The following is a 24,480-nucleotide window of genomic DNA, read 5'->3' as shown; positions in this document are numbered from 1 at the left end:
ATATGTAACTGAGCATCAGACCTAAATGAATTTAGTTATCTTACCCAACACTGTCCTGCTACAAATGTGGCCTTTTGAGCAATACATAAAATGTCTACATTTCAATGTGCCTCACAAGACTTCTGTAGAGGTGCTGCACTGGACAAATTCCAGTTGGAATAGTTATTTCAATTCCATCTCTAATTTCAGAGGGATATTTCTCCATTGTTGCCCTAAGTTGGTTTGAGTGTTCCTCTGTACTGTTGAAACACATACAATGTCTCTACATGAAAACAGTATGGTGCAATTTTGAGATTTATAATGTTAGGGAAACAATAAGAAGAATGAACATTCCTTGTTTGTGTACATGTTAAATAGTCCACCATATTTGTACTATTATTTATAACACTGCACGTACAATAAAGAACTACCTTGAAAAAGAAGAAAGATATTATATATATCCTGCAGAATTTGCCGGCAATCCAGAGGGGATGTAATAAAAAAAGACAGCACTGAGCTGGAAATTAAAGGGAAGATAGAAAGCATGTTTTTGTTATACTATGGAAAGAGAGAGCAAAAAAAATACAGTTTAATCAAAGACTGCAGGTACACCTGTATGGATCTTAGTTTTCTTATATAAGGAGACTGTTTTAGTTAATGGGACAGAGAAATTTATGAGGCTCATGAGAAAGCAGAAAGCTAATCGAAAATGGTAGAGAGCTTGCATACCTTTGAAATTTTGTTTCCTAGGGAGCTATTAAGCTTTCCTTTCTATTGCTTTTAAGTTTTGATTTAAAGGATGAAAGAAAGCATGCAGCTGATCTGTGCCTGAGCAGCGGTCATTCTTCTGGGACTTTAAGTCATCTATTGCTATTATTGTTCTAACCAGATTGCCAAGGCACCAGAAATCCCAGATAAATTACTAAATACTTCTTTTTGTCCACTTTACAAAATTTCCAGGAAGAAAAGGACAACGTACTTTAGGAAATACCTAGATAGCTAGTAGCTCTATGGAGACTAATATATATGGTACTTATCAATACCCCACATATGTTAACGCTTTGCTACTGCTCCACAAATGGTAGGGCTGTTCAAGAGGACATGAGCTCGCTCTGATTAATAGGCTACGACTAAAAGAAACAGAAGCACAGACTAAAGTTTCACATATAGTGCTGATTATAGCAACTTATATTTTCAGGCACAGAAACAGCATAATGAAGATTTACCAATGACTCTTATATGAAATGGTTAAATCCACTTACCCTACCTTACTGAAAATGAGGACTTATACTCCCCATTTGGAGAAATCTAAATCCTTAAATCTTAAAAATACCATTAAATCAGACAGACTCTCTCAGTCTACCATGACTTGCCAAATAACTCCGTTGGATCAAAAAGCCAGCTGCTTTTTCAGAATATTTTTAACTCTATGCCTGTTAGAAGTGATAGAGAAAAAAAAAAAATCATTCCTATCTTTGCAGAACATGTCTCTGGCAATTTTACGGGTGCTTCAAAAGTCGGCAATTAATTATTTCAATATGTGTTTAGTGGAAGCCTTTTCAGGTAAACCCCATGCTTATCCCAAGAAATTACATATGGGTGCTGATTAAACACTACCAGCCTGGTGCCTCAGTATTCTATCCATGTCCAGACTAGTCTTTTGCAATTAATTCAATTGATTCAAACAAGTATGTGGCTGAAAAAACAAACAGCTCCTAGAGACTGCAGAGCAGAGAGATAGCTGACCAAATGAGACAGCTGTTTGAGAGGAAAAGGAGAAAAATGAAGAAATGCAAAAGGATTACAAATATTTTTTATAGAAACAGATCTGCCAGTGCAGACTAAATTACTACAATGTATTTGCTAATGCTTTATTCTTGCATTACTTTAAATTCCCAAGTATCACAGCTTACACTATTTCCCAAAGGAGAATATTAAACAGTCCAATAGATCTGACTGCTCTAGGAAGTTGCTTAAAGGCTAGGCATATTGAGTTATATTTTAAGATTAATTTTACATTCTCTAAGCATTCTGTATCTATCTTTGCCAATACAGGCAATTGCTCACTCCATATATTTTTACATACTGATTGTATCCTCACAGTTTTGAACACCATCAAAAGATTTCTACTGTTAACATGAGTATCTAAGTAAATTCCTTTTTTCGGCTCAACTTTGGCTTATCTAGTTCTCAATCCACTCAAGCAGAACTCAAATAGACCTCGAGAATACCAAATATACAACTGCATTTCAAGATGTCAAAGCACTTTGTCAGTTGTTCCCGAGAACCTCAAAGCTGAAAGTAGATTCAAATTTTACATGAAAAGAGCTTTAGCTAAAAATAATGTGGGACAAGAAATACAGAAATACCTAAACAGTTCTCAGCTTGACTAAAAACGTACTGTAGCTACAAAGGGTTAAGGTAACAGATAAGAAATAATCCTCAAAATCGTATATAGCTGTCTGGCATATAATTACCATTAAGTACATATTAACTCCTTGTCACTATGGGAAGCATGTGGCTTTGGATTTAACTAGAACAGAGGATATGTCCAGTCTTTAATGTCAAAACTATGTGTCAAGACAGTAAGGTACTCCAAGTACAACACCACATTCCACTTGTAAACAGACTTGCACCTTGAGGAAGAGCAAAGTACCCAGTAAGACCATCTTGGATGGGACTCATCTGAACACACACAGATGCACAAGTGGGAGCTAATGGCTCAGTGGTTTCTCTGGAGTTTGAGGAAATAAATAGGCATGTGAAAAATGGGACAATTCTTTTCCAGGACAGCTCAGATGAATCATGACCTAAAAATTCCTATCTCTTTCCACCAACTACAGAAAGACAACATGGTGACTATCTAATGCACAGACTTTTGATGAATGATGTATGAAATCGGGTGAGAGGAATCTCTTCCTTCAAACCACGCATCTTGAGGGACAGAATACACAAGGCTGATACATTCAAAGCAAGCCCAATGTTAAGAAGCCATTAAAAAAACCGTAATACATATGATACACTAATACACGTGATCAAATCCTGCTCAAAATTTCCATACAAGTAAACTAGCTGATATTAGCACCTCTTCACTCCATGTGGAGACTGGTGTCTTACTTCAGGAAAAGCTGATCTTTTCTTGTTTGCCACAGCTGAAAATTTTGGTTGCTCCAGTAAGTGAGCTACTCTAGGAGAGCTATGGATCTCCTCCTTTCACCAAAAAAAAGTTGCTTACAGTCCCTTTGCTGAAAGCTGTTTCTCCTCTTCCTTAGAAGTTTAATTTTGGCTTCGCAATCAGTTTTTTCAAGAGTCTCACAAAAACTTATTCCTTCTCAGTATGAACAGCACAAATACATCTCAAGTACACCAAACCCTACCCTGGCTTTTATTTATGTTAAACAAAAGTACTGTACAGCTACTCAAATCAATGATAATCCTCACGGATACAAAAAGCAGGCTTTTCACTATTTTCTTCCAAACCTTGGAAACAGTTTTGAGAGTTGTTTTGCCTCTTAATATGCAGAACATTTCTTTTAGACAGTCTTTTCCCACTAGAGTTAGCTTGTCCTATTTCTGTGACATAACACAGTGAAGATCTCCATTTTGCATCATGCAACCTGCCCTGAAAAATAGCAATAGCAACTGTGACAATCCTACGACTTCTACCTGTGTAGAAACTACTCCTTGTATCTCAGTAATATGGATCCCTGACCCAGCTACAAGTTTTCTCCTCACCAATATCCTGTTTACATTTAGAAGTTCTAGGGTTCTTTTTCACACAGTAGGATTAAAGAAATTTAAATCAAAGGCTCTGCAACATCTTTTATAACAACATTGGTAGTATGTTCTACTATTTGCTGCATAAATTACATGAAAAAGTGCTACAGACAATGTTATTTTGTTCCTCATTTCTAAGCACTTAACAGCATGCAAGCAAATAGTACAACAGACTTTCCTCAGTTCCTGAATGCGAAGCTGTTACAGTGAATTGACACTTGTTAATCCACATTCACCCAAGTTAATTACAGGAACTATTACTTAGATTACTTTTTGACCCTGAAAAGTATATGGCCAAACTTCAAACATGAGTTTTAAACTGTTCTTAAAAGCTAAAATAGCTGTGAAATGGACACTGTTTCATGTCTTACTAGTGTAACTCTTTTAATTTACATCAGAGATTATTTTAGGGTGAAATTCCGAAGCAGATCACAGAATCACAGAATAACCAGGTTGGAAGAGACCCACCGGATCATCGAGTCCAACCGTTCCTACCAAACACTAAACCATATCCCTCAGCACCTCGTCCACCCGTGCCTTAAACACCTCCAGGGAAGGTGAATCAACCACCTCCCTGGGCAGCCTGTTCCAGTGCCCAATGACCCTTTCTGTAAAGAATTTTTTCCTAACGTCTAGCCTAAACCTCCCCTGGCGGAGCTTGAAGCCATTCCCTCTTGTCCTGTCCCCTGTCACTTGGGAGAAGAGGCCAGCACCCTCCTCTCTACAACGTCCTTTCAAGTAGTTGTAGAGAGCAATGAGGTCACCCCTCAGCCTCCTCTTCTCCAGGCTAAACAACCCGAGCTCTCTCAGCCGCTCCTCATAAGGCCTGTTCTCCAGCCCTTTCACCAGCTTTGTTGCTCTTCTCTGGACTCTCTCCAGAGCCTCAACATCCTTCTTGTGGTGAGGGGCCCAGAACTGAACACAGTATTCGAGGAGCGGTCTCACCAGTGCCGAGTACAGAGGGAGGATAACCTCCCTGGACCTGCTGGTCGATGATCTCCTCTGTATTACTAACGATAACTTTAGCTTGTCAATAAAAACCTAGACAACACAAGTCAGGTTAAGATCTAGCATCTCCTTGGATTTCAAGAAATATACTTACACAATCTATAGTTCGGCTATTTCAGACTGCCCATTGGGTAGTTTTAATCATCCCTTAAACATTATCATAAACAGCCTGTCCTCACATTGCCATTAGAGAAGTTTCAAATGAACAAATTGCTACAGTTGAGCCCTAAGCTGCTAAGACTATTTAGAAATATAAGCTCTAACATATACAGAGCAACAAAGACTACTTTCCTCAAGGAGTCCAATAACTCAGGACAATACTGCTAAATCTCCCTTCCCTCTTGTTACCACAAAGGCTACACTTAAAATGCTGACCTACAACTCACCCAGTTTGAAAGCTTACCAGAGGCTAAGTTCCTCTCTTAGACAAACACACGTTCCAGTCTTCTTAAAAGTGCCAAAAATTAACTAAGTATGCTTGAAACATGCAGCAATTAAAGAAAAAAGAAAGGCTAATTAACAACGTAAACAATTCTTATTTTGTCTGTTGAGACAGCTGTCATGTAATTTGCCCTCTCAATTATTAAAATGTGACTCATGTCACAAATGCGCTGCTGAATCAGTCCACAAACGTGCACTGCTTGCACTGCTGTATTTACATCTAAATATTGTCAGTCTCCCAGACATGACTGGTAATCAACACACAGAATATATATCATTCAAAAGATAAACAAATGTGAAGGTCAGAGATCATCTGCTTTAACAAAACAAGCACAATTACTTCACATGATGAAACACATGGACTGAGTCTTTAAAGACTGTGAACAGTGTTTCATTGGAAAATATATGCATTTCATCTGTATAATAATCTGAATTTACCATTAGCATTACTATTAACCACAAAGCATCTGTGAAATAACTCCAAGAGAAATTTAGCAGTTGGGCTGATTATGTATTTTAAGAAAATCTTGTTTCTGAAATTATAACCTCAAATTTAATTGATTTGTTCACCAGATGCTAAAACTGTTAAAAATAAGATTGAAACTGTCCTGTATTCTCAGAAGAAACAATACCTAGCTGAAGAACTTTCTGCAACTAATTGCATTATATATTTACTACAAATATTAAAGAGTTTCACCCTAAAAAATGTCCCAGGCTTGTTCATGTTCAACAACCAAAGACATCTCAGAATAAAAGGGTTATTCTGAATGTATGATTGCTTTTACAAACGTAGCCAATAAATACAGAACATTATTGCTATGCACAAAAATACTCCACAGTTTTTACAAACTCACAAATTCAATGACTGCTATTACACAGCAAGCACAAGAGGCATAATATCTCAATGTTTATATTTACTTCAATTGCTTTTCCATAACTAAAATCTATGTTTTCTTTTAATTGCTTAGATTAAGCAGCCTAAACAATCTGTACCAAAATAAAGATTGCTACTGTTATTACTGTATAATACCAACAACCACCTCAAAATACTGGTACAATACTGATGTGTTTTTAAAAATAATGCACTGCATCAAAAATCCAACAAAGTTATAAAAAGCAATATGATACAAAGAATGCCTCATTTTATAAAGGCTTATACATACCATATAATACAGTAAGAATGCATAATTTTTCATCTTGGCACTGTGAGATTCTTCACAAAAATACTGCATTATTACTACTTACATATTTCTATGTTCTTGCTGTTTGTAGATTAAAAAAAAAAAAGAAAACAACAAAATCAGAGAAGTGGAGGTTAGGGTAGAAGAAAAGGTTCAGAAAACAATGTCTCTACCCTAGGAGTGGATCACGTTGCACTGATAGAAATTTAATGGTTCTTCAGGAAGCATAATGAACAACCGCATCTCAGGAGACCTCTGTTCTCTACACACATCAAGAGTGTGTGACAGCTCATCCTTCCCAGAAATGAATACCAGGAAGAAAGCGCACTGCCTGAGAGCGTTAAACCTCCGGCATGTTAGATGCCTGCTGTCATCAGACACAAGCATCACCACGCAGCCTACCGAACTAGCTCACATATTGCAATTCATACAAAGAGACTTTTTCTCATATTTCTCAGCAATACCAATTGAGAATATCTGTTTAACCTGAGAGTGTTTGCCTTTACTAGACTGGCAGCCCACTACCTAATCCCCCATATCACTGAGCCAAGTCTGGTCTGTCCTTGGCAGGCAGTGGGGGGTTGGACAGGCAGCGAAGGGAGTCCCCTGGAGTGGAAGGAAATACACTGCTTTATCCAGCCAGATTAGGGGTGGCACAGACTGGACGCAACACTTGTGCACAGACATCCTTTGACAGAAGGTGGATTTCTAATAGTGAAACTTTGAGTACAGACATAAAAGGGAAAACTAAAATATTTGGGGTTACAGAAGCATTTGAATAAGCTTTCTCTGAAATGGGAGCAAATAGAAAACCAGCCTAACTCAGCAACTATACATTTGCGCACACAACATTCCCAGATAATAGGAAGCAGAACACAGTATTTTGCACAAGAATCATCATGAAAATTCATGACCTGGTCAATCAATGTAACTGAAACAGGCAAAAGGCTACGTGCTCCATAACAGCTTGAAAAAGGGATGGGTAAGCAAGTTTGTAAGCAATAAAACATATTCCACTATACTGCAAACAAATATTCACAACCGCTTCAGCAAGACATTTCTATGAACAACTTCTCAACAAGTTCAAATTGTATTCTACTATTTACAGTCTGGAGGAACTGATTCTTATTACTATAAGATAGGCATTAATTCACTCTGGGTTTAGCCACACTGCTTAAGATACTATTAGCACGCCATTGCTCTGCTGAGCACCCAAGTTAAATGCCAATACCTTCCCTGGACCGTTACCTTCCACTTCTACTTTCTCTCAGCTGATACACGCAGCAAACATCACTGACAGCAACACCACGGTCCCTCCAGATAAGCCATAAAAGCAATGAGTTTAATAAAAAAAGTTCAGTTTAAAGCAATTTTTAAAAAATCTGGTTGAAACGCTAGGGTCTCTGTATTATGAATGCACTTGTTTACCCTGAATATGCTTATTCATTTGTAAGAGCAAGGAGGGGGCAGAAAAAACCTCTTCTCGTTCATCCCTTTTTCTTCTCATCCCTTAATGAAATGTGTTGAAACAAATAAAGCTCATTTTCATGGCTGCCTTATAAAAGTAGCAGTAGTAACAAAGATAGCTTATCTGTGCAGTTTACCACAGATGTTACTAACACAACAAAGTCAAAATGCAAAGAACTGTATTGTAATTTATTATTTGACACTGTTTTCATTAAGTACCTACAGTGACATTTCTCTGCATAATATTCTTAAAAACAAAACACAATCAAAACAATAACAATGTTTTATAAGCAAACCACTTTCCATTCCAGCTTCTGTATCAGGATAAGAAGCATCTTAGCAGACATTTGCCCTTACAAGAAAATAATTTTCCATCTCCGCATGAAATGGGGAAAGAATTAATGGTGGTGACCATGATATATTCACATTTCACCACCTTGATTTGCAAGTTCTTTCTTTCCTTTATAAGTAAAAAAAAATAGTTGAGCTGAGTAAAATGGTTTATCCATGTTCTTCATTAGTACAGAATGAAAAATGAAATGGAGAAAGATATTCTCTGTCCCATTCACAGCAGGTAACAATCCACAGTAAAAAAAAGCTACCATTGCAAAAGCAGGTATTAACTGGCAGTTTTAGCAGAGCCAAGAGGCAATCTGGAAGCTGGAGGGAGGCCATCTAGGACAGGGCAGAAGCACTTGCAGTACTGCTGCCCACGGTGCATATGTTCTGTGTGTGGGTAACAGATCAGGCAGTGCTGTCAATCTGGCACCTCACAGAAGCCCTAAGTTCTCTTGCACAAGGATTTAAAAATAGCTCACCGTTATCATAATAAATAACTTTTCTCAAATATATTCCATTTATATCATGCTTTTCACCAGGCAATTTTCAAGTGGTTAATATTAATTAGCTCTCAAAAGGCTCCCATAAAGCATTTCAAGAATAGAGACAATCATTTCACCCACACTTTTATCCTCTGTGGCACAACGTGACAGCTTCCTAAAGAGCAAAATATAATAATGGAGAACCTAAAGCTGCTGATGGTAAGTTTTCTTAAGCTCGGATTTTCAAAGCCCCATTCAAGGCCCCAGCTGGGCTCCCATGGGCTTCTTTGAAGATTCTAGCTTTCTTAATGAACCCAAGGCTCTTTTTATAAAGACAAAAAAAAAAAAAAATCTCAGTTTTATTAAACCCTATTAAGTGAATACCTTTGCCCCATCCTTGGGTTTGTTTGGTTGTTTGGGTTTGTTGGGGTTTTTTTAAAGGTTGTGTATAGTACTTAGGTTTTCTTTGTTCACTGTAAATATTTCACACACTCCTACTTTCTAGAAGGGTAACCTATTACTAAATCTCAGAATTAGTCATATGTTTTCTTTCATGTAAAATTCAAAATTAAGTTCATATAAAAAAAAGGGTGTATTAAGGATAATGAAGGGAAAAATTGCAAGACTATATTGCAAATGTCTTCAAAATGTGTAATTAAATAATATGCAGCAGGTAGACTGTAAGTAATATTGCACAGCTGGTCTGCATGTAAAGGCTTAATGTACCAACAATGATAATTAATTTATAGTTATTTGCTATTAAGACATTGTTTTCTTGTTCATCTGTGATATTATGACACCCTAATTCGAATTTTTTAAATGGTAAACACCACAGACTTTAGTATAAGCACCAGGAAGGGCATTGGAGGAGCAACAGAAAAGGATTTTGGACTCTTCAGAACAGCAAAATACTATTTGAAAACATCTTTTATGGTTACAGAGATTGCATAGATGAATTACTGATCACAAAATGAGTGGTTGATGCTAATAACCAAGTTAAATTGGTAAAATAACCAATTAAACTGTCATCTTTTATTAAAATGCCAATTAGAGCAAAGGGTTATTAAGATACATGTCAGTCACTAAAAATGATGCATTCTACTTCTTTTACACAATGTCCTTTCTCCCAGCATCCCACAACACTAAGAGGTTTTACCCAAAATTAAACCAGGTTCTCCTGCCTTACTTTAAAACACTTGGCAATCAAACCATTCCAAAAGGTAAAAATTAATAGTGCTAAAATAATGCACAAAAGAAATTAACCAGATGTTAAGATAGGGAGATATCAAACACACACACACACACACCAAAAAAGCAAATATGCTAGCCTGAGGGTAGCCTTGGTACAGCAGCTGATGTGAAATGCAGATCCTCCTTCCCAGCCCCCCGCCTTTGGAAGGAAGTCTTTCTCAGATTTCAAGGCTTGCGTAATGAGAAGCCAATAAAACATTATAATCTGCTAATGCCTATTACCACTGTTTTGCAGGACTTCCTCTCCTTTCAATTAACCCACACATCAACTAGATCACCGTGGTTTATTAGACGATGCACAAGGATGGGGATTACACCACAACTGACATAAGACAATAACACACGAGGTAGAAACAGAGAAATAATACTTCCAACAGCCGCTGTAACTGGAGCTGAGATACTGCAATGACAGCACTAGGTCACTGGAAAAATATCTGAGTTTCAAGCTTACAAGAGGCAGTTTTCTGGCCTAACCAAAAGCTCATAGTTCTGTGATTTTTTTTTACCCTGTTGATCTCAGTGGGCTTTGGATCAAGACAGTATCATTCTTTTATCTCAGTATTGCTACTTTCAATCACATCAAGCAACAATAAACCCATACATATAAAGTGGTCCTCCAATGTGATACCATGCTACCTTCCTCCTCTTTCCTCAAACGCAAAATTTAGCAGAAATAAACAACTCAGAGAAACTTCATTCACAAATCTGAAAAGAGTTTTTTAAATCTAACAAGTATCAGCTAAATGAACAAATATGCAAGTATACATAATCACTTCGTTTCAACAAGTCCACTTCCTTGGTGTCCTCTCCACTTAACCTTCATCTGTTTTGCCACCAGACTCCCATATACTGCTTCATTTAATGATCAAATTGAATAAATGCAATTTATTTCCTGAATATGTGAACCAACTAATCTATTCGTGGCCTAATCAGCCTTACCTCCTATGGTTTTACCTTCCCACATGAATGTTCTACTGGCAATATTACAACTACTAAAAATGAGGTGAAATTACTAAAATGAAGGATTAGGTGACTCAAACCACCTCTATAAATATCTTATGAACTATGAAAAACAAACAAATGAACTAATACACTCAATACCTATTCAACATCTTTGTTTACAACTTCTTTCTCACCTATAAATTCATTTCATTACTATGTTGTATTTCTAAGACATAACAAATCTCACACTCCTAAGGTGGTAATGGTGGGTTAATTAAATTTTTGAATGTCTTTATTTTGTTACACTTCTACTTAAGGAGAATGCAACTGTATTCCAAACTGTTGTCAACTAGCAAGAGAGACGTTGCAGCTGTCTGCATCAAAATCTGCAGATCCATCACTGACAACGGCCACTTATTATACTTTCATCCATATTGTCTGTTGCATTCAATCTGCCCTCTGAAGATGAAAAAAGCAAAATGAAGAGGCAGACCTATGAAGTTTACATTCCACTTTGTTCCACCTGCTGAAATTCAGTCCCAGGGACAAAATCTGCGTGATGCACTCCAGTCAGGCAATCAAGTGTCAGACAGGTTTTATAATATAACATTTGCAGGAAAATAAATAAGTAAAGGGAGATTAGAAAACTGGTTGAAAGTTATCATTAAATCCTCAGAAAATTGTTTTCTGGAAGACCCATAAATTGCCTACTAACAGACAGGTCACTGATAGCTCTACTAAAGAGCCAGATCAACAACTGAAAAAGAGAACTCAATTGCTTTATTTTTACTGTAGACTTTCTTTAGCAGATGTTTTCTAGGCACCATAACAGCTGCCTTAATTTGTCTTTATATTTCCTCAGTTGCAACAGTGTACTTAACATATCTCTGTTCCGCCTTATTACACTGGAAGCTGAGAAATTGGCTCAAAATATCTCAGCCATGTTGGCCAGTTCACAATACTGAAAATGGCCCTTTCAAAACTTGGTCACTTCAAAATAGGTGCTCAAAATTCTGGCATCTGTAACTTAGAGACTAAATCTTCCAACCTAGTTCAGCACAAGCAGAGGGAAAGGGGGAAAAAACATGTTTACACACTCAGTGCATTGACCACAACACATCCTTACTGAAAATTAAAACAGTTCAGAGGCTGCTTTAGTTGTCACTCAACTCCACACAATTCAAAGAAGCCTGATTATCAGATGAGGAACTACAAAGTATAGGCATAGTCCAGCCAGAAGCCCCATTCTAGGAAAATATCTCAGGATCCAAATTGTGACCTGGCTGGAGATGAGATAGAGCTACAAAAAGCTCCTCAGAATTCCCATCTCTCAGAAGCAGAGCAGAACTGGGCTTGCAGCTAACTGTATATATGCATAACATTATACATTCAAAATACATGTTACAAGGTATAAGCCTCTCGGTAATGTGTTTCTTTAGATGTTAATCTGTAACGACTAAGTTAATGATGCCTAAACTGAATATTGGCAACTGAGAATATAAGAGTAATTTTTAATTGCTGTAATAGGAAGAAAGAAACCTAAAAACCATTAACATTTGACTACAAAAATAAGGCAGCGTATTTTTTGAGTACTCTGTAGTGAAAATAGACAACAGAAGAGCTGTTTCAGATCAGAAAGGTTTCAGTATATAATAGAATGTTGAAGGAAATGCATCAAAGCAGGCTGCAATGGCTAAATAAAACTTCAGTACATTAGAAACTTTGCAAGAGAAGAAAGCAAACAAGGTATACCAGCAGAAAAAAAATAAGCACAGAGCCATCTAATAATACAGCAAATAAAACGAAAAATCCACAAAAACAAAAAGCAAAAATTAGTTACAGTAAAATATGCCAAACCTAAAGCACCAGCTCTCTACTACGTACTACTGGGCATCCCTTCTTTTATTGCCTTTAGAATTATCTTTTTAACATAGCTGCCCTTCTTTTCCACTAAATCAACTGATCCATCTTTTGTGGAGTTATAATAAAGTTCTCACTAGCAGAAGACTACTAAGTCTGAGCTAGAATGGAAGTAAGAATTACATTTAATGAGTATATCTACAAGTAGCAGGCTTGCATTTTGCTTTGAGTGTAGGTTCTATAGGTTATCTTGAAGAAAATAATGTTAATTAATAACATCCTGCCTCTCTGGATTATTAAAATTTCAGCTTTAAAGACAGCAAAGGAAGCAGAACTGGCAAAAGAGTCAACAGCTAAAGAAGGCCAAAAGAAACACAAATAACTGAAGGGAAAATATGATAATACAGCTCCTGACAATGGAGTAATGAGTGCACAAAAAAAAAACCCAAAAAAAAACCACCACACCACCACAGAATTAAGAGAACTAGAGGAGATAATAAGACTGATTTTTTGACCAATGTTTTCCATTACAAATTTTGAATCCCATGATACATATAAAGTCGTATGTGCATGAATGTTAAATATACTCTTTTTTCATACTCAGTTTCAGATATTGCTTCTTCAGAAAAAGTAAGAAAACACACTACTATGATGATTCGATAGTCATGTTTATCGCCACGTGGTAAACCAATCAACTCTGACTTCACATGTTGCAGTCTGTCCCTGGGAAACAAGTTTCTCCCATTTTTTTGCTCTGTTCCATGCTTCTGCACCAGAGTCCTATTCACCTATACAGAAGAGACTACTTTTCTAGCTTTCCTTTTTGACTCAGTAATTCTCTGGTGCCACCTATCTATAAAAGATAAGCCATTTGATTTTCATCATGCAGGCATACCTACTAATATCAATGAACAGGCATTTTTAAAGGCCTAAACACATGTAAACACCCATTACTCTATTTACCTGTGTCAATGCACACACCTGAGGATAGGACACCATTCAAGAAGTACCCAGAAGAAAAATGCTGAAATCTTCACTCACCATTTCTTAGTCTGAGTTACTGCTTGAACTGCTTAGTACACAGTATGACCTGGTAAGAAACTGGTGTAATTTCAGCACAGGACTTATCATTTTAAAGTACATAAATTTCTTTTCGTACCACTATGCTGCCGCTATTTAATGGCGTGCATTTGATTTGTATACCTAAGCACACCATGCTATTGTCACCACATACAGAGTTAATTGGTGATTCCTAGCAATCAAGTCTCCCCATGCTTCATGAAACAGAAAGACATCACACATCTAGCAGAGCTTCTTGTGGTCCTCATTCATGTACTGAAACCAGAGGACTAGAGACCAACTCAGCAGAAAGAAGATTCCAGAAACAAGTACCCACAGAAAAAGATGACTGTTTCTTTCAACACTCAATACATTTTCCTGTCCCAGTGATATTTTTCTCTTGATACAGGCAACAGCCTTCCTTAGGAAAATATGTAAAATAGTGAGTCCAGAGAAGAGTGACAAAACTGATGAACGGGCTGGAGAACAGGTCTTACGAGGAGCGGCTGAGAGAGCTGGGGTTGTTTAGCCTGGAGAAGAGGAGGCTGAGGGGAGACCTCATTGCTCTCTATAACTACCTGAAAGGAGGTTGTAGAGAGGAGGGTGCTGGCCTCTTCTCCCATGGGACGGGGGACAGGACAAGAGGGAATGGCCTCAAGCTCCGCCAGGGGAGGTTTAGGCTGGACATAGGAAAAAATTCTTCACAGAAAGGGACATTGGGCACTGGAACAGGCTGCCCGGGGAGGTGGTTGAGTCACCTTCCCTGGAGGGGTTTAAGGGACAGTTGGACAAGGCGCTGAGGGGCATGGTTTAGTGATTGATAGGAATGGTTGGACTCAATGATCCGGTGGGTCTTTTCCAACCTGGCGATTCTATGATGATAAGCTTTATGAGTCTTCCAAAGCTCAGCCTAACCTCTGCTATACCAGAGCATACACATCCAACCCTATACTTCAAAGGCTTTATGCAAGGTGAGTTGTTCACAGTGCCATGTCTTTCCATACCCTTCCCGCAGCCTCTGTCCTTCAAAAGCACATGCTGCCAGTCTGGACTATGGCATATTTATATTTTCCCTCCTTGGAGACTTACAATGTTATGAATTACTCTTCACAAAGTGATTAGTATCAAACATTACAACAAATGGTGTTTTGCCAAACAGACTGCTGAAGATAAACATCCTGGGACTCCAACATCTAGATGAACTTGAAAAAAACCTCCTGGAAAATATAATTTGATTAAGAATGTTAAGGCCACAGGAAGAAAGAAAACCAACAATTTTAGCTTTAAGTGACTGGAGTATTTATACAGCTGAAAAATTAAGCAGCACAATGCACAACATAAAGCCTGAAGAACTGGTGGTGTTTATTCTTGACTATATCACACATGTTTCATATTGTCTCTCTGAGTGCAGTTTATGTGCAAAGCTGAATCAAGTAGTTTTAGCCTGTTTATTCCTGTAAGGGTAAAAAAAAAAAAACAACTACAAACAAACAAAAATCCAGAAAAATTAAATCCTACAATGTGACCACAGGCATCTTCTGGAGATGTACAAAATCTCTACTGCCTGGCCACTAGCTGAAGTGAATCTGCTCTTCGGACAGATTAGCCTGCACCAGGCTGGAATGAAGAGGGTTTGCCCATCAGGGATTTTGGTTCTAGGAAACTCAAAATTCAGCAAGCAAAAAGTGGCTCACCCCTAACAAAAAAAACCCCAGCATTTTGTTTGCAGGTTACGAGTTCAGCACTACAGTCCCCTGAGTCACAGATAGGGCCATTAGCAGCATTTCTCTTCCATCCTTTTTGCAATATCATTCTCTTGGGAAATTAATTAAAAGCCTACCCTTTTCCACACTGAGACTTGCTGAATTTCAATCTCTTTTCCTCTCCCCATGTACATTGAGGAGGTACAATAAAATTAAAGATAATCATTGTCAAGAAAAGCTAGATGTGATGCAGCACCCCAGATGTTAATAGTTTCAAGAATATCAATGTAGAGCAGTTTATATCACTGTAAGTAGTGAAGAATAAAACATAAGGGACACAGCACTGCTATCAGAAGCCTCTCAAACAAAAATAACAAAAGAAAATTAAGAAGACGACAGCTCTATATTGCTGCAAATGTTCAGAAAATTACTGCTAGCAACAAAGGACGTGTTGCCAGGATAGAGTTGTGTCTTCTCATAAAGTATATTCATATAATAGGCAGAGAGTAATTTTTCAGAGGCAGCCTGTGACAGCTTACTTGGGAATCAAGAAGCATGTACTACATGAGAAAGTTGTTAATAATAGCATCATCCCATAGGCTGACAAAAAGATCATTCATTTACCGTCCATTACACCCTCGCTGGATGATGCCTGATAGCTCCAAAGGAAAAGAATATCTGTTTATATTCTCACAAGTAAGACATTAATAGTTTTAAAATTCATATTAAATGCACAGTGAACTATTGAGCATAATGCTGAGTTGTTCTTTTAAATTCAGATAAGCATAAAGCCGCATTTATCTACTCAGTGTGGTTTTCATACTGGTGTATATCAGCACATTTTCACATGATCTCTACTAGAGAAGAATCCAAGAAAAAAAATGAAAACAAAACAGGCAACAAAAATTGGTTTGTTTGCAAGAATGCCTTTATAGGTCTTCAGATTTATTAATAACATATTCCTTGTAGCTATTACTGTATTTCCCTACCAACTATCCATGTTAGCTACAAACTATTACTTGAAAAAAAAAAAACCAAAACCACTTTTCAAGGTTTACTTATATATAACTGAGGGCTTTTTTTCCAGGTTTTTATAAATAACTGTAAACAGCAATTACTTTCAGAAGCAATTATTCTGTAATTTGGGAGTAGGGGAGGTGGGAAATCACTACATGCTCGCAACAGTATCTGTAGGAAAGAGAAATGGCAGTTAATGCTTTGGGAGGACTCCTTTTATAGGTCACATGGGATGTGGGACATGAAAAGCAGCAGGTCCAGTAATCAACTGAAAATAAGAACAAACTTCCACATTCTTCTGCACTGCCATCTGCATTTCATGTATCTATAATTCTCCACTGCATGACAGTTGCTTTAAAACTTCCAAAACTCGCGTACGTTGTAACACTTGGAGGGTTAACCACTCCTTCCCACCCAAAAATGTCATGAAAAATAGTATAGCTCTGGGGAAAACACCATTTTTTAAAATCTATTAATTTTGTTTAGGTACAAAAGCATTATCTTTCTTGACACATTACAGAACTGCTTTTTTATAAATCTCTGTAAGCACTATAAAGAAACAGTTCCAGGACCAAGTAGTTCCAACAAGAGATAGACCCATATCAAATGCACACGTTCAGAAGTGAGAACAGCACCCATACAAGTTTAAAATGTAAATTAGCGCTTGCAAAAATGCAGGTGCATATAAAAATATATAACAGTCAAATGTAAAGAGAGTATATTTCCCACTAGTGTTCAGCAGAAAGACAAAGTAGCTGTGGAACTGAAATTTCATTACATAAGCTGACAATTAAAGACAATGTTATACAACAGAGAAGTTCATGGATTTTGTATGAAGTTCCAGAAAACAGTTAATGCAATTTTTGGAAAATCATTTATGGAAATCCACTTTGTCTGTGTTGAAAAAAATACAAATAAATAAATGCCACACATACCATGGGCGTCTAATTATGAAAACAAGCTTCCCTAGCTGCACGTTTCTCCCAAACAAACCACAAGCAAAGAAATTAAATTCCAGAAATCATATAAAATCAGTTTTACAAACACACAAATAAGCTCAATCACCTAAAACAGACTCATTTAAACTTCTCAGATTGACTGCTGTTAAATGTAGTGACATTTTCAGTTACTGAAAAAGGAGGAGACATTACTACCTGACAGGCTGGTATGGCTTTCATAAAAATCAGTCATACAAAAAAATCTATTATTGAAACCAAACAGCAGTTAAAAAATGGAGAGTTATAATTGGTCCATACTAGAAGACTGCAAATCTTTTAAAAGAATACCCACAACTTTACGTTAAACAATCAAAGAACTCTTGCAGGTATGAGTAAAGCATATTTGAATTACTCCCACTGCTGAGGATGAGAAATAGAAACTGTAGCATCCAAAATAACACTGTTAAAAACAAAAAGAAACATTGCAAGTAATATGTGGATGAGGCCACTGCAGACAGGACGTAAATGCAAATTTAAGTGATAAAGAAAACATCCACTGAAGGAGAATAATATTAAGCAAACGAAATTTAAAAAGTATACATGTTAACACAGAAGTTTGCTGTGTTTTTTTCTTCTACTTTTGATATTTATAAATTTCCTTAGGAATTAATTTTACATTAAAAAACACGACTGAACTCGGTTTTAATCTGACATTGTTATGAAATACTGGAAGTATGCAAACACAAGCACAGATTAATGGGCTGCTACCCAGGAAACGAACTGCATTTCTGTGCCATGAAATAAACTTGCATGAGCCCAGACATTGCTGTCAGTGGTGGAGCTCTGAGGCTCTCACAAAGCCAAGGCACTGCTTCTTATTTTGGGAAGGGAAAACTCCACAAAAAGAATGGTAGTAAATCTACAAATGCCTTGGACAAACAAACTCAAAATTTACAATGCAAGAATACTCAATTGCGGAAAGGAAGATTACCAGAAAGTGCAGTAGAAATTGCTAACACCTCTTCACTATACAGTATCTGTCTGGGGGAAAGGACATGAGTCTGAGGTAGTTCTCAATATCATGTACTCAGAAATACATAATGAGCACTGTGGTGAAGAGGGTGGTAATGAAGTCACACTGCCAGGATGGCATCACTCAACAGCTACAGTTTCTTCTTACCAAGAGGGCATAACTGAAACCTTGGGAGCTGGCAAGAGGGCACTGATGAATTAACAAAGCCAAACGGGTAAGGAAAGTGTAAGTAACCAGTTATCTGGAGAGTGTTCAATGGACCCTGCTGATGAGTACCTCTGCTCTTCAGACTTACCAGACAGAACAATGATTCACTGTTGCTAAATTAATTTGAGAAAGGAGCTCTAACAGCCTCATTGTTGAATACTCAAGGAAGAGATGCACCTCTCAAGATCTTCTGTAATGCCCGGAGCAGCAGGCATGCCCTTTCCACCCCATCTAAACCATTCATGCACCAAATTTGCCAGCTTTTAACCTGCATGTACAGATCAAAACACTGCACTGGATTTACTGAGCACTGCATTGCAACAGGCTACAGAGACTGGAGCTTGTGAGGAAGATAGTGCTTGTGAGGGGCTCCTGCTGCCACCAGCTGAATCTGTCCCACCTGAAACCATTCCCAAAATGTCATGAAAAAGAGAGACCTGCAGATTGCATGGATGGTCCTAAACAAAGATGCAGACCAACAGCCCCTGTACTACAGCCAGGGTCTTTTCCTGTATAAAGCCTGCAAGAGTTTGAAAAGACCAGCCAGGAGTCAGACTAAAGCAAGAACTACAACTCCTCTCTAAACAGATATACATCCTGCTTGGTTTCTGTAACTTGCTGCTATAGGGATGGATCAGATATCAATAATTTTTCTGAAGCTTTGTATTACTTTTACCTTACTACTTTTTTATATTTATATGTTTACATTTAAAAAACAAAACAAAACAAAAACCAGCCAAGGAGACAGACAAAAAGAAAGATTATAAATTTTTAGTCTGCATGAAATGGAAGAAGACTTCCTAGGATCCCTTAAGGCAAAAAATCAAGAAAGTGAGCTAAAAAGAAGGCATACATGCGTATCTCAGCATGTAATTCTGCTGATTAAAGAATATTCTTCACATTAGGAAATTAGTTAAAAGTCCCTGAATCTTACATATGTAGTATATATCTCTACTTACACTAATACAGCTTTCCCTGAAGCTATATTAGTGCTCTCATTTACGAGTGCATTAAAATAAAATCATTTAGTCAACATGAGAATTAGTTACTTTAAACATGGGTCAACAGTTCTTAACTGGGGTTTGAATTATTATTCTGTGCCTTTAATTCACTGGCAGAAGGTTTGAAACAGGACAATTCTAAGAAATGCTTCACAATGGTGAACTACTTAAATGAATGAGAATTTGAAAAAAAAATTAATGTAAATTGGATTTTAGAAAACAGTGACAATCTGTTAAGACTGAATTCTTACATTAAGAAATTAAGTTCTAAATGACTTGGAGTATTCACTCAGAGATGTGGTAATTTGGCTTTTGTTTGAAGTTTTCAAAAGTTGCTTCCTTATCAACTTGATACCTCCTTGGCAACCTAGATTTTTCATTATATTTGATCATCTAAGCCATTTTTATGATAGTATTTATTTGGAATCAATTGTGTACCTGCTAGAAGCAGCAAGGATTTGTATAGAACCAAACAAAAACAGCTGCTCTATTCAGAAGTCATATTACATTATTAATAAAACAGCATAGGATCTTGCTATTCTTGTGAAAATAAAAGTAAACCAAGCCTTATTTGGCAAATGACACTGTAAAGATTAGGAAGTTGAAACACTTCACATTTTTTTTCATATAGATGTAAAATAGACTATTTGCTTTTTTTCTTCTAATTAAAAGCTGTAAAATATTACATTTTACTGTAAAACATGAATTCAGTCTCAGCTTTTGTTGTATTACGTAGAGTTTCTGTACCACATGCAAAAGAATTATTGACATGTCAAAAGAGGATCTAGAAAATCATGAAGGTCTGTAGAAATAAAAGAAATCAGGCACACTGGAAGAACAATAACATATTTTGCTTAGGTATTTTAACCAAGATAACATCTTTTTTAATATTATAGAATTCCAGTATGTGATTATATTGAGAAAATAGCAGTAATTTGGGAGAAACGAAAAGTCCTCACAAGAAGAAATGAGTGATTTCTACACAGCATAGAATTGGGAAAACCATAACAGTAATTAAACAATAGCAAAACATGGCAATGTTGTGATTTCTGAACTCAGCTTCATTGCGTTGGATCTAAACATTCACTAGACCAAATTAAAAAAAAAAAAAAACAAACCAGAACAATTACAAAGCTCACTTCCCAATGAACATGACAGGAAAATAACCAACTTCTAAATATATGGCAGCTATGTAGCTAACTTCAGAGATGAGCTCACAATCCAAATAAAATTTACATACTTTTAGACTTTGAGTTGAGATGCTTGATATTTAAAAATCCAGGTATATTTTTAGGCTTCTTGGTTTTGAGGGACTTGACCTCACCCCCTTAGGATAATGCCACTATGGCTGAATGCCATCTTCTTCCCTGCCTTTGGGATCAGGAGATCAGACTTTCACCTCAGCTGTGATGTGCAGTTTCAGTTTCTGCAAAACCCCTAGCAATAAATGAATCTGTGGACATAATAATGGTGTGAAAAATGCTCCCTAGGAATTATTCCTTGTAGAAATGCAAGATACTATTGCAGCAAACATGGCATTCATAAGAAATTCCATACTTCGTTCAGCTACACGACTTTTCCTCCTAACAACTTGGGAGGTAACAGAACAGATAGCAGTTTCCAAGTGTGCCCTGACACAAGCAAAGTTCAGCAAAGCCTATTTCTCCTCAATTACATCAAAAGGTTTATTTTTCTGAAGTGCATAGTAGCCCACTGTTAAACCTTACCAAAAAGATCAATTGCCACTTAAATTTGAAAAGATAATTTAAAAGTATATGCCCACACTAAAAGACAGACATAATGCACATAGGGTAGCTTTAGAGCTCAGACTGATACACCGCTTGACACCAAACAAAGCTACCTGACCTCAGAAAGCACAGGCATATGTAAAAGCAGAATTTCTCCTGTACTTCTATAGTCAGAGACTGTATAGGATCACAAAGTTGCCAGTACCAATTCAATCAGAGTAGAAACACCCAGGATAAACATCAGAGCAGATGGCTGGAACTGCAACATACATGATGCATTCATTCACTCCTTTATTATTCATTCTGAAGTCCCTCTTGACTAAACTGTAATTTTCAGGAAATTGTAATGATAATTGTAGGTAAATGAACAAAAACTAAACCTAATGCAAATTAACTTCATACATAAAATATTATTCATGTTGGAGCCCTGTATTTTTTGAGAAAAACAGAAAATGCAACTGATCTATTTCTACACACAGATATGAGCAGATACACAGCTACACAAGTTCTACAATTGCACAAACATAAAAGGTTATGATGGTGGTTCCACACACAATAGGGTCCATCACTCGCATCCCGCTCTTATAAAAATTCATCCCTTCAGCTGATAGAACTATAATTAGGAGCTGGAGGTTTGTTAGTGTGTCAACTTGAATGAACTGATCTGCAATGAGGCTTGCAGAAAGGAACATGACTCATAGAGTGAAAAGCGCCTTAAGCAACCAGTCTTCAGTGGACTTTGTAGCCAGCAAAGCACCGTTTCACAAGACAGAAGCACTGTGACACCTGCAAACAGAACCTTGTTTAAAACTAAGCATGTGTTAAAGTGAACTGGAAGTATTATTGTATGTGAGAAAGTAGTTTTAAACTAGTTTGAAAGTTTCCTTTTACAGAAAAGGTAAGACAAACAGCTTTTGTACAGGGGTACTATTAAGTCACTCAACTTTAACTGCATGTGAATTACAGCAATTGAAATTTAAAAGCAGAATTATTGTTCAAAAGGGAAGAAAATATTTTAAGAAATGGAAATGAAGCCTAGCAGCTGGAAAACAACAACAAAAAAAGTTGCAAGATCAAATAGCAACACTTTAGAATTATATTTGTGGAAATGCAGACAGATATAAAATAGTTGCTTAACTTGTAAATAATTTTTCTTCAGCCAGCACATTATCATGGCTTATTTTGACATTAAAGCTATGTATACATAGGGCAAATCAGTCTAATAAGACCAGCAATAGAAAAAGGCTAATAAATCATCAAGACCATCACTCTGCCTGTGTGTAGAGTGCCTGTTCTCTCTGGCACATTTTGAAGTGCCCTATTTATTCAAGGAAAACATTACGCAAACGCCTGACGTGTATCAAATACTGTGACAGACACACACAGACATATTAGTAAGTCTTGTTGCAAAGCCTCAGTTTGAAGTAGAATCCAATGCTTATCTAACCTCTGTCATTTTAGCACAGAAATTAATCATAATTATTATTGCAGATAACTTCAGGTGTGCTCATTCACCCTTCCCACCAAAAAGTCCAATCTTTTCTGTGCTATGGACCTGGTTCTTTAACCAGTTGTTTGAATTAACACAGCAAGACTGAGGAAAATACAACTCTCTTTTCAAATAAAATTTTAAACTGAAACAGGATAATAGAATCGTTTAGGTTGGAAAAGATCTTTAAGATCATCGAGTCCAACCCTCAGCCTAACACTGCCAAGCCAGCACTAAAACAGGCCACTAAGAACCCTCAGGGATGGTGACTCAACTACTTCCCTGAGCAGCCTTTTCCAGTGCTTGACAACCCTTTTGGTGAAGAAAGGTCTAAATCTCTTCTGGCACTACTTGGTGCCACTTCCTCTCATTCTGTCGCTAGTCACTCGGGCAAATAGACTGACAACCTCCTCATTACAACCTCCTTCCAGGTATTCATAGAGAACTGCAAGGTCTCCCTTCAGCCTCCTTCTTTCCATACTAAACAGCTCCAGTTCGTTCAGCCACTCCTCACAGGGCTTGTGCTCTAGACCTTTCACCAGCTTTGTTGCCCTTCTTTGGACACCCTCCAACACCTCAATGTCCTTCTTGTATCAAAAGGCCCAAAATTGAACACAGTATTAGAGGCATGGCCTGGCCAGCGCCCAGTGCAGGAGATGATCACTGCCCTAGTCCTGTTGGCCACATCATTTCTCATACAAGCCAGGATGCTATTGGTCTTTGGGCACACTGCTGGCTCATATTCAGGCAGCTGTCCATCAGGACGCCCAGGTCCTTTTCCACCTGGCAGCTCTCTAGACACTCTTCCCCAAGCCTGTAGCATTGCACGAAGGAGTTGCAACCCAAGTACAGGACCCGACACTTAGCCTTGCTGAAGTTCACACAATTGTCCTCAGCCCATCAGTCCAGTCTGTACAGATTCATCTGCAGAGCCTAAATAACCTCAAGTAGGGCAACACTCCTGCCCACCTTGGTGTCATCTGCAAACTTACTGAGGGTGCACTTGATCCCCTCACCCAGATAGTCACAAAGCAGCATGGTCAGAAAACAAACCTACTACAGAGTTATCTTCTAAATGAAATAATCGATTGAAAATAAAATAAGAGATAAGTTCTCTGATACATTGCTGATTCTCTTTGAATAGGTTTTATAGATTAGCCATAGGCAGAATATCATATGGAGCACTAAACCAACCTTACTTTTCCAAGAAATCACAGAATTACCTTCTGCTTCTAGCAAGCATTACTCTTATTCTAGTTTTAGTTACCTGTATGGAAAAGAAACAAAGTGCTAGAGGTATGCAAGTGCCAACAAGAATTTTATCACTATAATACCAGCAAAATCAAAACTAGAAACTTCTTTCAAGTTATCATTTCCTACATAGGCTGGATTCTTAATAATGGAAAAGGTACACAAAAGACATAACCACAAGTAATGATGACTTACCTGGATATGACCAAGGTCTAGTGACACTGTGAGAAAACTGTAACTCCACTTGTGAATTCATGCCATCAGATACTCGGATGATATGTTCACAAGTGCTTGAAATATAAACCTA

The 24,480-nt window shown here is 37.3% G+C and overlaps 1 protein-coding gene across 4 annotated transcripts in view; it reads right to left on the bottom strand.

Annotated features, from left to right (window-relative positions):
* Positions 1 to 24,480, bottom strand: part of NAV3 (neuron navigator 3) — a 563,826-nt gene that overhangs the window by 432,939 nt on the left and 106,407 nt on the right. The window contains exon 1 of one of the 4 annotated variants that reach the window (XM_069858052.1): positions 6,369 to 6,385. The exons of the other annotated variants lie outside the window; for them this stretch is intronic. The gene's annotated coding sequence lies outside the window, so the exon portion shown is untranslated. Of the gene's footprint in view, positions 1 to 6,368; positions 6,386 to 24,480 lie in introns of those variants that run through there. 4 annotated transcript variants of the gene reach the window in all.

This window comes from Phaenicophaeus curvirostris, chromosome 1 (genome assembly GCF_032191515.1).
Source record: "Phaenicophaeus curvirostris isolate KB17595 chromosome 1, BPBGC_Pcur_1.0, whole genome shotgun sequence".
Taxonomy (NCBI): Eukaryota; Metazoa; Chordata; class Aves; order Cuculiformes; family Cuculidae; genus Phaenicophaeus; species Phaenicophaeus curvirostris.
The sequence above is the reverse complement of the archived record's forward strand: the minus strand, read 5'-3'. Positions and strand labels throughout refer to the sequence as shown.